The sequence below is a fragment of the Mytilus galloprovincialis genome, chromosome 3 (genome assembly GCF_965363235.1).
Source record: "Mytilus galloprovincialis chromosome 3, xbMytGall1.hap1.1, whole genome shotgun sequence".
In the NCBI taxonomy this organism is placed as follows: Eukaryota; Metazoa; Mollusca; class Bivalvia; order Mytilida; family Mytilidae; genus Mytilus; species Mytilus galloprovincialis.
Window position 1 is genome coordinate 44,761,095 of NC_134840.1, and position 14,286 is coordinate 44,775,380.

Below are 14,286 nucleotides of genomic sequence, written 5' to 3' on the forward strand. Positions count from 1 at the left end.
CGGACGGACATATAGAGGCAAAATATTAAATCCCCTCCTTTTCAATGGGGCTAAGGAAAATTAAAAATTAGATGTTATACCAGCATTTGGATAAACATAAACTCTGGTTCAGACAGCTTTATCTAGAATTAAACGACACCAGACAGCATATCCTCAGGGTCTAAAAACAATATCAGGGTACAGAGGAAAAAACATTCTTCAACTGACTTTATTGATATCATGCATATGTTGATAACAAAACGGAAATTGAACTTGCCTTATATATTTTATGAGTCTACCGTCCAAAAATGTATACCTCCATAGTTCGATAACATGCAATTGAAAAATCGGTTATTATTTCGTATGCGTATACAAAATAAACAACTGCTACAGAAGAAGCTTAAGGTAGTATGTAACTTGATTGTCTAAGCTAGGATTTTGAGGGCTTTAGTCATTTTGCGCGCTATGAAATTTTTTTGTGTAACAGCAAGGGTACAAGGATTTATATTACTAGCTTCATCTTTGACTTTGTTAGATTTTAAAGGACGTAAGGCATGATTGGCAGTCAGTGTTGTATGATTTTACTGTTATGATCACAGCAGAAATTAAATTGCACACGTGAAAAGTGACACGTGGATGAGAAATTCAAAACGAGTCCGGATTCATCAGAAAATTATCATTTTTCGGTTTAATTTCTTTGAGTAAGAGATAAATATTTGTCTCTCTCGTTTAATTGATTCTAAATGATATCGTATTTTACGTTTTTAAACAGGGTCTATAAATAGTCATAAGAATATTTTCTCGCATGCGTAGCACCCAGTACAGGAAGCACCTGTTTAACACGTGAAGACTTCTCTGAGCGTTTTGAATAAAGTTCTATATTTTAATGGAAATTGTCGAAAGTTTTTGATGGCAATTTAGATTATGCGTTCGAATGACGAATCTACGATAAAAGAACTTCAATTTGTGTCGTTTGAGAAATAATGAAATTCAAATGCGAACTGTCCGGGGGGTAACAATTTCGATCAAATGACGAAACTATACTCCTGGTTGTCGAAATGGCGACTGACTGATTTTTCTGGGGGAATAATTATGATGGTCAATTATGAGGTTAATTAATAATTAACGGATTAGTGACCCTTCTGATGGCGATAAGCGGATTAGTTGTAATCACAACTTGTAACACCTGTTGAAAATGTTAATTTAGTCAGGAATATGGCCATTGTTATATTATAGTTCGTTTCTGTGTGTGTTACATTTTAACGTTGCGTCGTTTTTTTTATCTTATTTTTTAGTGTAAATTCACATTGCGATAAGACGTGTCCCGGTACTTGTCTATCCCAAATTCATGTATTTGGTTTTGATGTTATATTTGTTATTCTCGTGGGATTTTGTCTGATGCTTGGTCCGTTTCTGTGTGTGTTACATTGTAGTGTTGTGTCGTTGTTCTCCTCTTATATTTAATGCGTTTCCCTCAGTTTTAGTTTGTTACCCCGATTTTGTTTTTTTGTCCATCGATTTATGAGTTTGAACAGCGGTAAACTACTGTTGCCTTTATTAATTACCTGGGGGTCATAAACTTGTCACAAACATAAAGACAGGTAAAATTATAGTACTATTTTAATGCGGAAATATTTTTACACTTTCAAAATTTAAGTGACGAAATTGATTTGAATTACTTTCGTCAATGCGAAAACCTTTTCGTAAATTACGAAAGTGACGAACGCTAGCAAAAGAAGCAGGAAGAATACATTATAAATGATAGATTTTTTTTTATAATTTGCTAAAGTGTTGTATATATGTGATACTGTTTTAAAATATGATAAAATTGATAGGTAACTGAGCTGGTTCTCAAACTAAAGGTTACGAAAAATATGACACATTATGTAGGGATTATACTTAAAAAGCATCATTAACTTAGAGGAAAGAAACTACATCCTTTAAATAAACATAAAGTTAAACTGAAGATGTTATTTGCAAGAACAATATAAACTTTTCTGATTAGAACCCATTAATAATCCTGAACTAGAGATTACAAACACCACTTATAACTATAGCTTTCTCGGGTTTATTTTTAGACATTTACCCGGAGTTTGACTACAGCGACCATATCAATACCTTTGTATATGGCAAACGAATGATTTCAATTTTGAAATTATAAATTTTCTTCACTTTAGCAGCAATTTATCAAAATCATCCGCGTATGGAATATACAGTTAATCAAATGAAACGATAGTCCGGAGTTTGCAGCTGTTACTCAGAATATGTTAATCGACATCAGTATCTGACGAAAAAATCAATGAGCGAGGGTTTTGTAAAAGATCGTTTTGTCTTTTTCCTCAAAAAGTTCTTTGAAAAATACCAAAATCATATAGATCAATAATCAGGGTCTACAACACAAATAATACAGGATGGTCTTGGGTTTTGATTCTAGGTGCTGACTTCATATAGAATGTTATCGGCTTTACAGTTTTACCTTAATTTGCATTTGTGCTATAATTATGATTTGTCGTAATTACTCTTAACATAATTCGCTAAATGTACATCTAGCTTCCAGTTTTAGGGCTTTTGTCGTTTTTTTTTTTTCTGGTTATGGGGCCATACATGCGAGTCAGGCACATGGAGTTTTTATTGTGTTGTTTTCAATTTGAATACCCTTATATCTTTCTTATGTTGTACTTTTATTGTCGGGAAAGTGTATAAAGCATTATGTACTATATGCTTCCCTTTACTCACTGTTATCAACTACAAAGTCTTTTTTATTGGTTTCTTTGTTGATTGAATTGTTAGTATGTTTGAATTTTTAGTTTAGTTGTGTTGTTTGTCTGCCATGAATGTTTACAGAATTTTGGTTGTTTGATCCAAGTTGTGGCCACGCCACCTATTGTGTCATGTTCGGTTGTTCACCCAATTTGTAACTATCACGGAACATTTAAACAACTGTCATACAAGTGGGCCTGTTATCTTGCTCGAAAACATGGTTTATTTTCTTAGTAAAATGTCTGCACCAAGTCAAGAATTTGACAGCTTTTTTTCTTCAGTTTTTCTACCAATATTTTAGTTTTATAGATATGAATGTGCATAACAATTCATGGATTTCAGATGAGACAATCTTCGCTTTTCATAAAATGTATGCGGGACGGACAGACGGACATATGTTGCTATTAGACAAGTAGTCGGTAATAATAGTTGATCTAGAAGGTAGTCTTAAATTTGCATGGGCGTAAGGTACATGTATTTATACTTTTTCGTCTCACGCGGATGTACTTTTTGATTTAAATCGTCTGATTTAATTCATTAAAACAAACCTTCAAAAACAGATTTTATGTGATATTTTACTTTATGTATGTACTTTTTCTTCAAATTCACAGATGATGTTTAATCATAAAAACGGTTCATCTCACTTAAGTATGTTTCTATAAATGGTAAAATGTTTTGATCTTTTAGTCCTTTTAAAACACACTTAAAAGAAATCCAGTACGCACGTACTATAATATAAAAGTGAAGAACAAGGACCGGATAAAACCAGACTTAAAAACTGGTATTTGCTGATTCTCTATTCACATGTTATGAAAGATAAGAATAAAATTTGAATTATATCGGTGTCAGACTGATTTGTAAAATTTACTATATTTTAAAAAATCTAACACGCAATACGTAAAAGGGTTCAATATAAAAAATAAAGAAATGTGTTTTGATAGAAAACAATCCATCAACAAAGTGATAGTAAGCAATTAAATGCCACAGTACGGCCTTCGACAATGATAAATACTTAGACATGAAAAATGTAATATAATACAAACTTAAAAACTGAATGCCAAATTTTTAGCTACGCAATTCACGAAAATCAAATATAACAGACATGAACCAACGTCAGCCATTGTTCTAAAGGCTCCTAGTTGGAGACAAGCATATGAATAATGTGGCGGCGTTATACCTGTTTGTGAGCATATGACAGGGATGTAACAGCACAACATATTAAGAACAGTTGTAATTGACTTAAACCGATCAGTACGTACGAGGAACAAAAACAATTAACATAAAAACAATAGATACAAAGCACCGATATAATATTACTGGCATTTACTACTGAAAGTTAATTCAAAGCCATTATTACAACTAATAGATACATCTAGTTCTTCCAGATTTAAGTACCAATTCCTACGCATCGTACATTTGTGTATCTGAGACACCATAAACAGTCTGGAAAACATATGACTTTGAGCATTGCCAAAATAAATTATAAGTATACAGTATCAACAGGATGTAAAATATTAAGTTGCTTAACTATGCATATATAGCAATATATATTTAGTATGAATTTATTTAATTTTTCGAAGAAAAAAACAAAAAGAATGTTAGTATCAATAAAAACAATATTATAATGATTTTACTACTGAGTTAGATAAACAACCTTTAAAAATACGTTGTTTCAAATTGATAAGGATCCATTAGTTTACATGAATCTTATCTAAATTTAAGATATGACTCAAACACTAATGAATATACATGCGACAGTTAATAATAAGGTGTCATAAAATACAGGTTTACGAAAAGGTTTAAGCATATCAATAATTCCAACAAATCAATGAGAAGATGATTTCACTTATACATGTACAATAAAAAAAAATATATGATAAGACTATGATGCAATGTTTATAATGAAGTATAAAGATTCTAAAATTTGTTGCAGACTAGTACGTTACAGACGCCACACAATTAGGTTTCCTGTATGCGTATTGCATAAAATTAATCGCCAAACTTCATCTCATATCTTAATGTTTTATATGTAAAATTACTATTAAAGCTTTAAACAAAAATTATGTATCACTACAAAAAAGTGTTATGTTTATACGAAAATTCACAATTAAAACAATTTTTTATCAAAAGAAGTTCTGCCAAAATGATAAAAAAAATCTTACAATGTGATAGCACCAACTTGAATTGTATGTAGCTCATTTTGACTTAATTTTAATTATCAAAAATGTTGCCTTAATCTAAGCGTAATCCTATCATAAACAACATATAGAATACAATAAAAAAAAAATTACAATACAGATGATACTATGTGAAACTTCCATGTGCGTTATTTATAATCATGTACAATACTATAAATACCAAGCAAATATATTTTTCAAAACTATTTTAGACTGCGCAGCATTTGTAAAATATTGATTACGTTTCAGTTCGTAGATTCAATACCAAAGGCACTGATGAAAATGTTGGTTACTGTTATTGCCACGATAAGTCCTATTGTTGCATTGTTCATTTTATGAAGCCACAATTTATTATCTGCCTTTTTCTCCGTGGCTCCTATGATTAACAACAAGACCGCCACTACTAGCTGTATAACAATGGACACTGAGATTAGGACCAATAGTGGTATGTAATATTTATGAGACGGCCCATTAGATATTACAGCCTTAAGCTGTGTAGCATTAGCAATTTTAATATAGCTACATCAAGTAATCCCTCGGCAAATGTTTTCTTTCTGTCATATGCATTCGATCCTGGTACTTTTGAATCTGACTACAAAAGAAATGAATTCAGCTTACAAACGCATATACATGTGCTCATTGGATAATACAAGAGATATCTTACAGATACAAAATGTGTCAGCATTATAAATGTACTAAACCTCACCTTAGATGCCGCTTTTGCCAGTTATATAAAAACAAGATGTAGCATGGTTGCCAATAAGACAAATATACATCAGAGACGTTTGCAGCTACGATGTGACCGTACTAGCAATGTAAGAAAAATGCCTTTTAAGATATTTTCAATACAAACACCTTATAAATGAAACCATCAAAGTTTGATTTGAATTCACAAAGCATTAAATTTATACGGAATAAACTGGCTCTAAAAATTAAGTTTACATATTGAATCTTTAGTTCTATTAACGAACACGTATCAGACGCTAAATTCCTGAATTGATATTGATCTGAGCATCACTGATGTGTCTTATGCAGGCGAAACGCGCGTCTGGCGTATTAAATTATAATCCTGGTACCTTTGATAACTACTTACACCACTGGATCGATGCCACTGCTGGTGAATGTTTCGTCACCGAGTGTATCTGTAAATGAATATGTCGTTGGACCACAATTTTAACCATTTACTTATTGATAATTAGAAACACAACAAAGTACAGACGTATGGAAACATCAAATAACCTAAATCTTATCAAAGCATCTTACCTAACTTGCATACATTTATAAGATTTTCAATTATTTTTCCATTTTATATTCTAGTAAATGGGAGATAATCCAATTTTAATAATGTGCCATCGTCCATTTTACTGATAAAATTGAAAATGGAAATGGGGAATGTGTCAAAGAGACAACAACCCGAGAGCAGAAAACAGCCGAAGGCCACCACTGGGTCTTCAACTCGGCAATAAAATCCCGCACCCGGTTGGTTTTCAGCTGACACAAAAACAAAAATGTGTACTAGTTCAGTGAAAATGAACATTAATTTATATTAGTCATTGTACTAACCATACGGACGTCAAATATAATTTATTGAAAGGAAGTTTATTATACCCCTAAAATTATGTGTGTAATTTAATGAATATAGCACAGGACAACGACTTCGATATCAAGAAATATATTTATGACTGTTCAAATACAATGATAAAAAGAATCAGTGTTCACAATTTCGACAAGGTTGTTTAATTTATAAAATTCATTAAGTATTTCAAGCCATTCTTTATTTTTTTCAGTTATTGGCAGGTTTTGTCCAAAGAAGGTTCCTTTGAATATACTTTACATCTATTAATTGCGAAAGTATTGATCTTTTGATACATTGTTACATGTATATAGTTGATTTTCCTCTTATCTTGCCCGAATAAGCCATAACAGGGAACTAAACATTTTAAAAAATTGTGTTCTTTTTACAATTACATGTAAAAGAATAAAAGAAACAAAGTTTAGTCTGAAACGATCATTTTGATAATGACATCATTTAAAATGTATGAAAAATAAAATTGTTTCATTCATGTCTATTTATTTTCGAGCATTTTTTTTTTTAGGTAAGGCTAAGACTTTTCGCATCCTGCTAATATTTTTATTTTCAACAAGCAGTTTTTATTTTTTTCGTTAAATACCGGGTAAATAACTTTTACTAAACATTTGAAAACAAAATATAATCGACCACCAGTGAACAGCACTGAATTTTAAAAATAAAAGACTGATATACTTTAAATAACCAAAAGATTTATTTTCAGTCCTAAAATAAATATTTGTTTCCGATCAAACTGAAAATTTCATTTAGAAATCTATTTAGAAGAGAAATGCATGCTAATAAGACAACAATCCAATATGTTCATTTTAATATTAACCAGAATATTATTATTGGATAATAAAATTGTAAATATATTCGTCCTAAAAGAGACCATGTCAGAATTTGAGATATGCAAGTTAAAGTAGAGTTAATTTTCATATGACTGTCATACAAGTGAGAAGTTTAGCTACCTATAAAACCAGGTCAAAAATATGACAGGTGACATCAATTGGTTTGATGTGTTTGAGTTTTTGATTTTGTCATTTGATTATGAACTATCCGTTTAAGATTTTCATCGAAGTTCAGTATTTTTGTGATTTTACTTTTTTCACCAGAATTTCCGCTGCTATACCAATAGTAGCACGACGAATAATCTATATGAAAGGAGACAGTAAAGTATGTTCAATTACAAAGATTGATGAAATTACTCAAAGTGATTCAATATTTTAGTTGAAAATGATATGAAGATACACGTTCCAAAGTGGAAATTAAGTACCATAAATGGACGAACGTCTCGTGTCAATAAACTTGCTACAACAAACAAAACTCAATATCACACAATGTTAATTAACTGTGTCCTCTATGAAAATGCCTTCGTGTTCTCCTTGTGCTGTGGCTTCCATTTTGAGTCACAAAAATGCTGCAAGGCATAGAATTCAAGGCAAAATTAATAAAAAGTCGAATGGAAACCCCATATTATATTTAAAAAGACTCCACCTAACATGAAGTCAAAATGATACATACATCCATACTCGCTTAGTATTTTAACCGTATTGAAATATACGCGAAGTCAAAGTACACTTGCCGACATAACCGTTAATGTATGTTCATTGCATCTAAAGTTCACAATATGAAGGATCATGTGAGCAATCACGTCATTGAAAAAGTGAAGAAGTAATATGGAAAACTGATATATTTTACCTTTTGTGGGGAATTCATTCCAACAGTTATATCTGCCATCTTTTTTTAATTTCTTGTGATCGTCTGTTATAATTCTTGTTATATATATGTATTATATATATTATCTATATTCTGACAAAGACACTAAATATAAATTTAATATTGTTCATCATAGAAACTTTCCACTTCGAAATATATAGGGACATGTCAAGATAACAAAGATTTATATGTTGGTAAAGCCCTTTTTGTTTACTTATTGCATATTGTAGTATTTATGTTTTAGATAGACGTGGGCCTATCGGAAAAATCACTATTCTATTCACCTATATATTGGGTTGATATTGTGTATATAAAAAAATTATCTTTAATGTAGACGATCTTACATGGCAGGGTATTTGTAAATCTCAACAACAAAAGGGAAACAAGTACAAATCTGAGAGTACTCACAGTTACTGGTAGCTAGTTCAAAGCCAATAACAGCTAATTATAAAAAATATTATGTATCCAAGACTTAAATAACAGTCAGTATACAACTTACATCCAATTATAAGTGAAAAAAACGCTATTTACTGTAACAGTCAGAGAAAGCATTACCTAGTGCAATGCCAAAATATAGGTATCGGCAGATTGTAGAAAGCAGTTATCAAAGGTATCAGGCTTATAATTAAATACGCCAGACGCGCGTTTCGTCTACATATACTCATCAGTGACGCTCAGATCAAAATAGTTAAAAAGCCAAACAAATACAACGTTGAAGAGCCTTCAGGACCCAAACATCCAAAACGTTTAGCCAAGTACTGTTAAGGTTATCAATGTCTGTAGAACCGTGAATTTGCACATGTATTTGTTGATAACAATAATATTAACTTGATTATAATTTAATGAATAAAAAATCAATATGTTTGCCAATAAAAAACAATATTCAAAGGTCTAATCACAGGGTTTAGTTTGTAACTTAACAAGTTAATGTGAAGAATCGATATTTTTTCCCAGATCGTAAACTATCCAAATTTCCGGACTCGGTAAACAACATCTAAGTAAAAATTAGGATTTTCTATCCCATGTGAAATACATTTTTAACAGGTACTGTCAAACTTCCCAACCAAATCTTGGTATATATGAAAGAATTTACAGTTAAAATTATTTGTGGTAACGAATACCCGCCAAACTTATTTTATATAATAAAAGCACAAATCACTGCACGTGTGACTACTCAACTTAAAAGGACTAACAGATCGTGCTGTTTATCGAAGGCAATTAAATATGTTTTAATAAAGAAAGGATTTTTATTAGTCAGGAATTTGTTATTGTTACTTTATATAATAAAAAAAATCAGGACAATGATGTGTTATGTATGCTTTATGTTTTAGAAGTATTCGATTGTACATTTTTAAAAATGAAGTCAATTGATGACAGGAGTCAAATGATGACAGAATCATCTTTTTATGAAACTTACAAAGGGAGATAATCCAATTTAAACCATGTGCCATCGTCCATTTTACTAATAAAATTGAGAATGGAAATGAGGAATGCGTCAAAGAGGCAACAACCCGACCAAAGAGTAGAACACAGCCGAAAGCAACTACTGGGTCGTCAACACAGCGATAAAATCCCGCACCCGGGGGTGGGCTTCAGCAGACCCAAGAAGAAAAATGTGTACTAGTTCAGTGAAAATGGACGTCATGTTATCCATTATACTTTAGCATACTGACGCCAAGTATAATTTATTGGAAGGAAGTTTATTATACCTTTAAAATTCATTGTGTAATTTACTTAATATGGCACAGGACAACGACATCGATATCAAGAAATATATTTACAATTACAATGACGATTTGTTTGTATGTGCAGGTAAAAAGAATTATTGTTTCACAATTTCGACAAGCCTGGTTGTCTCATTTATTACATTCACAATGTGTTTTATCCATTCCGTTTCTTCATCTACTGGCAGGTTTATTTTTTGTTCAAATAACTTTCCTTTGAATATACTTTACTGGTTTTCTTTCAATAGTGTTTTGGTTACAATCAAGTCGATTTTGTTTCATCTTCTATCATCTTGTCTGAATTGGCCATAAAAATGAACTACACATACGGAGTTTTAAAAATTGTGTCCATTTTACATTTCAGGTAAATGAATAAAAGAAACAAAGTTTAGTATGAAACGATAATTTTGATATTGATATCATTTGAAAAGTCTCAAAAATAAAATTGTTACATTAATGTCTTGTTATGAAATTCGTCTATTTTTTTGGCTTTTCGTTTGGGTAAAGCTTTTACTGTTGGTAAAAAGAAATGTTCGGTTTTTTTCCCGTCAGTCGTTATTTATCTTTTCGTAAAATACCGAATAAACAACATGTACTACACATTTATAAAACAGAATATAATCGAACATCCAGCGTATTGACTAAACAGCATTGACTTTGCTTCAAAGAATATGTAAAAAAAAAAAAAAAAAAAAAAAAAAAAAAAAAAATGAGATACTACAAATGACACAAAAAATATACTCAGTCACAGAAGATTTGTTACATATCAAACTGACCGTTTCATTTAGAATTCTATTAAAAAGAAAAATATATATTCGTAAGACGGCAATCCAGTTTATTCAGTTTAACATTAAATAGAACATTATCGGATAATATAATTGTGAATATATTCGTCCTGAAATATAACATGTTTAACACTGTATGTATGTGCCTGTGGTTGTCGTTTGTTGATGTGTTACATATTTGTCTTTCATTCATTTGTTTGTATATAATTAGTTATCAAAAGTACCAGGATTATAATTTTATACGCCAGACGCGCGTTTCGTCTACATAAGACTCATCAGTGACGCTCAGATCAAAATAGTTAAAAAGCCGAATAAATACAAAGTTGAAGAGCATTGAGGATCCAAAATTCCAAAAAGTTGTGCCAAATACGGCTAAGGTTATCTACTCCTGGGGTAAGAAAATCCTTAGTTTTTCGAAAAATTCAAAGTTTTGTAAACAGAAAATTTATAAAAATGACCATATAATTGATATTCATGTCAACACCGAAGTGCTGACTACTGGGCTGGTGATACCCTCGGGACGAAACGTCCACCAGCAGTGGCATCGACCCAGTGGTGTAAATAGTTATCAAAAGTACCAGTATAAATAAGGCCATAAGCTTTCTCATTTGCATTGTTTTACATTTGTCATTTCGGGTTCTTTTATAGCTGACTATATGGAATGGGCTATGCGCTTTGTTCAAGGCCGTACGGTGACTAATAGTTGTTAATTTCTGTGTTATTTTGTGTCTTGTGAAGAGTTGTCTCATTGGCAATCATACCATGGATATTCAATTTAAAGTAGAGATAGTTTTCATTAGAATGTTCGCTGCTATGCCAAGTATCACGACAAATCATCAATATCAAAGGAGACAGTAAAGTATGTTCAAATATGAAGATTGGTGTAATTACTCAAAGTGATTCAATATTAACGTTGAAAAGTATATGAAAATACATGTTCCAAAGAGGAAATTAAGTATGATTTATGGGCGAAACATCTCATCTCCATAAACATGATGCAACAAACAAAACTCAATATCACACAATGTTATCAAATGGTGCACTGTCCTCTATGAAATGTGCCTTCGTGTTCTCATTGTGCTGTGAATTACATTTTGGAACTCAAAAATGCAGCAAAGCATAGAATGCAAGGCCTTCGTAAAACTTATTCAAGTCAAATGGAAACCCCATACTATGTCTAAAATGCCTCTACCAAAAGATTTATAACGAATTGTTATAATTACTTTGTAGTTGTTGAACTGAAGTCACAATAATACATACCTTTATGATTAGTAATTTAACTAGATTGAAATATACGCGAAATCACAGTACACTAGCTGACAATGTATGTTCATTGAATCTAAAGTTTACAGTATTTAAAATAAACATGTAAGCAATCACGTAATTGAAAAGTGAAGAAGTAATATGGAAAACTGATATATTTTACCTTGTATGGGGAATTCATTCCAATAGTTATGTCTGCCATCTTTTTTTATTTCTTGCGATCGGCTGTTTTAATTCTTGTTTTATATATGTATTACTAGAACATGAAATCGCGGGTATGTTCAAGTAATACATATATTTGATACAACGCATTGTTGGGTAAAAGTCAAATCAAATTAAAAAATTGCTACGCTTCAAACATGAAATAAATGATAGAATTGAGAATGGAAATGGGGAATGTGTCAAAGAGACAACAACCCGACCAAATAAAAAACAACAGCAGAGGGTCACCAACAGGTCTTCAATGTAGCGAGAAATTCCCGCACCCGGAGGCGTCCTTCAGCTGGCCCCTAAACAAATATATACTAGTCCAGTGATAATGAACGCCATACTAATTTCCAAATTGTACACAAGAAACTAAAATTAAAATAATACAAGACTAACAAAGGCCAGAGACTTGGGACAGGCGCAAAAATGCGGCGGGGTTAAACATGTTTGTGAGATCTCAACCCTCCCCCTATACCTCTAGCCAATGTAGAAAAGTAAACGCATAACAATGAAATAAATGAAACTGCTTATAGACCATTAGTATTCTAATAAAATGCGCTTCTATGACAATCCATCAGTGCTTTTCCTTTTGAGAGCCCCATTAGCATGCCCATGGTAGGATTTGAATCTCGTATAAATGACTAAGGCTCATTTGAGGGGTGGTCTGAGAGGTCTTAAACCGAAATCCCGGGCTTAAAACATGAAATCCCGAGTTGCGTATTTTAACGAAATTGATACCCCGACATCCCGAAATTAAAAAAAAAAATTTCCCGCATCCCGTAAAGATCAATCCCGAAATCCCAAGCTTAAAAGCACCCGATCCCGACGTCCCGAATAAGTCCTGCCTCCCTCTAATATCTACCTTACTTTCATTTTGGCCACAAATCACTACTTTCACTTTCAACAATAAAGGACAAGGTATGATAAGGGCTATTTTTGGCCCCCTCTCCAAATAAGTTTAAATTGATATCAATGATGGTCTTAGTGTAGGCACTTGAAAAAATAATGATTTTATTGTGTTCCGGTGAAAGGAAGGTTGCCTAGCAACGGTTTTTATTAAGAATGAAAATTATCACATATTAATTGCTTTATCAGTAAAAATTTAAATATTTGCACATGATATTGTTTGTCCAAGAAGAACTTGAAGTCACAAATGAAAATACCCTTTGATTTTGTTTATTATATGCTTAAAAACAACCTTGGCAACAGAAATGTTGCCTAGCAACGGTTAAAAAATTGGTGCTTGCCCCTCTTAAGTATGAATTAAGCTGTTGTTTGAAGATTTTTCTTTCCATTTGGTGTTTCATTCCAATATTTTTTCATATACATCTTTTTTTATTCTTTTAAATACAAATTCCGTATTGAGCATAGCAACACAAGTGTTGTTTAGCAACAGCAAAACATGTTTGAATTAAAGCCAACTACAAATCAATAAGCCATTTTATTGAACAAATTAAATTGAATGCAATGCAGATTGTCTGTTTGTGAACATGTTTAGTTAGAAATGAAAACTTAGTTCAATTGTAGGTCACTACACGCTGATCAACAACTAAGTTACATAACAAGTGCATATCAACCATGCAATAATAGGTTCTTTATATTTTTATAAGTATGAGCTTAGTTATTTTTTAAGAATATACTTCCTAATACGGTGTTACACTATAATATAAACATCTAGATTATCATTATTTTTTGGACGAATTCTATATCGAGTATAGAATCCCACATCTTGCTAAGCAACATCAAACATTTTTTTAAATTGTAGACCACTACAAAATCTTTGTTTCAATGTGAAAGTCTTTTCATGAAAACAAGAATATATAGGATTTAATAATTTGAGATGAGTTTGAACAGCTTTTAAAGATACTTAACAGTTAATGGAACGAAAGAGACGTGACTTGTTCCACTTAAAGACATTGTGTGGAATAAAATGTCTAATCCAGGCAATTACGATTTAATATGATGTAGGGGTTGGAATGTGTCATCTGCATGGGTACAAAACCTATGGTGAATTAGAAACGACTTATCAAGGCAAAAAAGGGGTGTGTATAAATCATTTTTGGAGTTATTAACGAGGCATTAATTGACCTAAGAAAATAAGCCTA

General features: G+C 31.7%; 1 long non-coding RNA gene across 1 annotated transcript; it reads right to left on the minus strand.

Annotated features, from left to right (window-relative positions):
* Window positions 1-3,300: 3,300 nt before the first annotated feature.
* On the minus strand, window positions 3,301-8,369 carry LOC143068070 (uncharacterized). Its single transcript, XR_012976108.1, has 2 exons — window positions 8,185-8,369; window positions 3,301-5,508 (listed from the first exon to the last, which is right to left on the minus strand). It is a non-coding gene; the product is annotated as an uncharacterized LOC143068070 (long non-coding RNA).
* Window positions 8,370-14,286: the final 5,917 nt, after the last annotated feature.